Source organism: Bos taurus, chromosome 10 (genome assembly GCF_002263795.3).
Source record: "Bos taurus isolate L1 Dominette 01449 registration number 42190680 breed Hereford chromosome 10, ARS-UCD2.0, whole genome shotgun sequence".
In the NCBI taxonomy this organism is placed as follows: domain Eukaryota; kingdom Metazoa; phylum Chordata; class Mammalia; order Artiodactyla; family Bovidae; genus Bos; species Bos taurus.
Window position 1 is genome coordinate 3,636,249 of NC_037337.1, and position 5,155 is coordinate 3,641,403.

The 5,155-nt window shown below is 36.3% G+C and overlaps 1 pseudogene; it reads left to right on the forward strand.

The window, feature by feature from the left end:
- The first annotated feature begins 1,936 nt into the window (after positions 1 to 1,936).
- LOC781719 (mitochondrial ribosomal protein S17 pseudogene) lies at positions 1,937 to 2,530 on the forward strand (annotated as a pseudogene).
- The last annotated feature ends 2,625 nt before the right edge of the window (positions 2,531 to 5,155 follow it).

Here is a 5,155-nt window from a genome sequence, read left to right on the forward strand (position 1 = left end):
ATGATTAAAAACTATGCGGCCTTTCATTTTCCCAGGAAAAAAAAGATAAATATCTATTTGCTGGAATAAAAAAGCATCACTTGGTAAATAAATTTGAAAATAAAAGTTTGTTTGGCTCACTCTCTCTGTTTATCAGCTCTCATGTTGAAGCACAGAATAGTGGTGGGTACCAGAACCAACATGAAAGGATCCAGCACTTGAACATATGCTGAGATTTGTAGGTCCTGATGACTCACTATTTTTAGTACTAAAGAAATTATTTATGTCATTATAAAGGTTTAACTTTGAGAATTCACCATTACTTTAGATAATTCATGAAGGCTAGAGCAAAGTGTTTTTTTTTTTTTTTAATTAAAATGCAGCAATGTTAAGTAAAATGTTTTGAGGATCAGATAACCCAAAGAGCAAATAAAATCTTTGTGATTTTATGGAGTATGATGTATCTAATGGAATCTACAAACCTAATAATGCATTGAATGAAAGTTATTAGCCTTCCTTGATTCCATTTGTTCTTCTACAACATTTTGTTATATCCAATATACTTTTTTGGGTGCTAGAGATACAAATGTATAGTAGACATCCATTTTGCCTACAAAGCACATATCTTTCATTTTATGAATAACAGCACCTCCCTGTTTCTATGGGGAAGTGCTTCACTTCTACTTGATCATTTGAATGACAGAAACTATTACTGCTCTCCCCACTCATGAATACAGAGCAGGACACTTGACCCCAAGTAGGCCAACCAAAGCACCCACTTCCCCTGGGAACAGTAATTGATCCAGAGATGAGCACATCTCAGAGGGACCCATCAGAGCCTGATTTTAGAAAGACACAGCTTCTTGAAGGACCAATCAGAGCCTGATATTAGAAAGACACAGCTTCTGGTGTGACTCACAGCCATGGCCACCATCACATGGGAGTATTTGAGAGAATAAAGCTGTCAACTACAGGCAAAAAGAAAAGAGAGTGTTGAAGACACTCAAGTACAACTGAAGTGCTTGAAATTCCTAGAGCAGCTGAACATTCTATAACTTGTCCTTCAGCCCTGTGAGCTACCCCCATAACCTTTCAAACAATTCATCCTTGTGTCACACATTAAGTCAACCCTTTACCAATGCAAGTTGAACCGCACCTGTCCACTAACAAGCAGATTTTTTCAGGATTTTTGACTGCATGGAGGGTCAGCACTGCCTAACCCTCATTTTGTTCAAGGGCCAACTGTAGTTTGAGTTGAACTTCTATCTCTTAAAACCAGGTAAGTTCTATCTTCCTATATTGGGTGGCCAAACCCACCCAGTTGGTCCTCTGACATTACAGTCTAGTGAGAGAGAATATAAGTCAAATGATAAGTACATCTGTGGTTTCAAGATGTGTCAATACTACGAAGGGACACTGACACAGACTTTCAACCCTTCACATAGCATGTTCACCAGAAACCCCGAAAACAAACCTTCCATCACTGGCTGAGCAATCTCCAAACTCCTTCAGTTTTGCAATCTGACTTGGAGCATAATTCTGAGCATAATTTCAGAAAGCTTTTATGAAAGGTTTCTGAGGGCTAGATTTAATCTACTAAACTCAGAAATCCACACTATGCACTAATCAAGTGTTCACTGGCCAGGTCTACAGACAAAGGGAGATTGATTACTTTGGCTAATGGCCAGTTGTGGGTTCCACAGGGAAATAGCAGCAAATGGACCTGGGGCTAAAGGAGCAAATATTTTCAATTAAAAAATTAAACATGTATTCCACATTTCCTAGAAGAAATTATATGTTAGGGTAACCAAGAGAAAAGTTATTCTTTACTGAATAATTTAAGATAATTGATATGAAAGGAAAAATAGAACTAGAAAAGCACCCTTGGGGGCGGAGCGACCTGCATACGACGTGACGCCATCACGCTCCGGTAAGCCCTCTGCCGGGCGTACGCCGAAACTGTAGAGTTCTGAGGTGGGTTGTTTGCCAGTCCCGGAGCGCGCAGCGTGGGAGCCCTCAAGGCGAGGTGACCAAAGCCACATCATGTCCGTAGTTCGTTCATCTGTCCATGCCAAATGGATTGTGGGTAAGGTGATTGGGACAGCAATGCAAAAAACTGCTAAAGTGAGAGTGACCAGACTTGTTCTGGATCCCTATTTATTAAAGTATTTTAATAAGCAAAAAACCTACTTTGCCCACGATGCTCTCCAGCAGTGCACCGTTGGGGATATTGTGCTTCTCAAGGCGCTCCCTGTCCCAAGAACAAAGCATGTGAAGCACGAACTGGCTGAGATCGTTTTCAAAGTTGGACAAGTCGTAGATCCAGTGACTGGAAAGCGCTGTGCAGGAACCACTTACCTGGAGAGCCCAGTTGATCTGGAGACCACCCCGCTAGCCAAAAACCTGGAAGAACTCAGTCTCTCCACAACACAGTGAAGGAGGATCGGAAAACAGAGCCAAAAGGGAATTTATAAGTTTACTCTATGGAAAAATTTTTCTCAGTTTCCTCACAAACCGTCCAGTTTCTTGTCTGGTATTTATGAAATCGCTAAAAGTAAAGTCTTTGTTATAATTTTTCATAAAAAAAAAAAAGCACCCTTGTGCAACCCCTTGCAACAGTCACCAGTGGACAGAGACATTAAATAGAAGGATGGGGAGAATTACAATGGAGGGACCAATGTTACCACCTGAACCAGTGATCAATCTTAGCATCCTTAGAAGTGAGAAAACCAGACACTGTGTGTCTTTCATGGTGGGACACAACACAAAGCACATAGCCCTGCCTATGAAGTATTTTTAGGAAACAAGTGAACCAGAATAAAATCAAGCCTATAGACATCTCTCATTTACTGGCAAGAGAGGAATAGAAAATCAAGTTAAATAGCACCACAAGGAAGCCAACAGACAAACCCAAGAAAGAAAACATTCTAAGGAATGACTAACTCAGTTTCTGCAACACATCACCTGCAGAAAATAAAAAGGCAGGAGGAATAAGACTACACCAAATTGAAAGAAATTTAAGAAAAAGAGATCAACTAAATTAATATGTGAACCTTGTTTGGGTCCTGACTCAACCAGACCAACTGTAAGATGACCTTCAATGAGAACTGGAGACATTTGATAGTAGAGTAGTTATCAGAAGTTATCAAGAAGTTATGATAACTATGGTAAGATTGTGGTCTATATTTTTCAGGGAAGGATACTTACGTATGCAGAAGTGAAACAACACAGTGTGTGACATTTGTTTTTAAAAACTTCAGCAAAGGAAAACAAAAGGCAAATGGGGCAGAATCTTGATAAATGATGAAACTGAGTGACAGGCAAAAAGATAGTCATTGTTCTTTTGTATTTCATGTATATTTGAAAATTTCCAGATGAGCTTTTCAAAATTTGGCTCTTTGCAAAGAAAAATTATCTCTTTTTTTTCAGGGACCATACTATTGAGAATCACTGTGAGACAAAACACATATTGCAATTAAGCAACTTAAAAGTCAGTCAAAAGAAAACAAGAGAAGCCAGCTTTCAAAAATATCTCATTCAATAACAAAATGTGTTTAAGAGCAGAATATCAAAACAAGACACTGCATTGGCTGATGGTTATAAGTTTTCAAAATTTAGCCAAGAAGAAAGAAGTTCTTCAGTAACAAATTAAATTATTTAGAACATTAAGAGATAGTTCATTTCCTAATTTTTTTAAAAAATTTAATGAAAATAATTTTAAACTTTATAAATTGGTCTCTATGTACAGTCTTATTCACCACTTCTCCAGTCAATCCAAGTTTATATACTTATTTACAAATATATTTAAAATATTTTAAAGACTGGATTTAAGAGAAACAAATTATCAATTCATAGGAATATGTACCACTTAAAATCTTGAAAAAAAATTTTAAATACCCATGGTATATTGATGAAAGGAGTGGATATGAACAAAAATGACTATTACTAGAGGTAAACATAGAATTTAATGAAGAAAGAAACTGCTATCTTTCCATACAAAACACATCACATTTAAAATATATGATGTGAGGATTACATCAGAATCCAAGCTAAACATTGTCAACAATATCGTCGTTACAAAGGGCCAATACAGGAGATTCTGTCCACCATTTTTCTTGAAGTAAAATTTGAAAATTACAAGGAGTTATTTCGCCAAAAGGAAAAAAATTTGTCCACAACTGTATGTAACACTGAAATTTACAATTAAAAAACAACACTGCTCTGTTCCTCAAAGAAAATGTAGATGACTTTCTCCTCCATGACTTCTAGACTGCCTGCCTGGAGAGTGACTGGGAACTTTCTAGGTGTCCCCTGCTCCTGTCTTTCTGTAACCTCCTCCTTGGAACGTCTGGCATCATATACACAACTGTCCAGCTCTCAAAGAAATCAAAAGTCTTCTTAAAATACCCTCATCTTTGAGGTAGAAAATACTCAAAAAGGGTTCAAGCAATTTCTTAATAGAGGACATCATATCTGACTAACAATAAGTTTGGCCTGAATCTCATTGCTATTTAAAAAATAAGAAAAAATGTTTTTAAGGCAGACATCAAAGAAAATGCAAATGATTCTGCTGTGTTCTTTTCTTACAAGGGGAGGGTTATGTCATCCAACTGCTAATGAATAATAATGAAAATGACAAATTATCACACAAGCTTAAAGTATGAGTATGTTTGTTCCACTAAATATTGTTTCTTTTCAGGAAAAAAAAAAAAACCTGCTTTTCTTCAAAATTTTTAAAATTTAAAATATTTACTAAAATTTAAATTTACTAAATAATAAAATATTTAGTAAAAAATTTACTAAAAAATAAAAATTAAATTTACTAAAATTTAAAACATTTACATTAAAATAATAACCTCTGTCATGTTTTTCTTTGCTGTAACTACACTATTAAAAAGGGACTAGCTATCTGCAGGAAGTTAAAAATACTGGATTTCACTGCAGATAGGGTTTAATCATGTAAGTTGAAATTTTGTATAGTCTCCAGGAGTGAGTAGACTTAGAAAACCTTTCAAACATTCTCCTCTTCTCATTTGTTTCATCCCATGAGATAAAAGGACACTAATCCAGTTTAAGAGATTGTTGCTGATATGACACATCCTTCTTTCACTCAAATCCTTCCATCCTTCATTCTTCATCACTTCATCTTCCATCACTTCATCCTTCCATCCTTCAT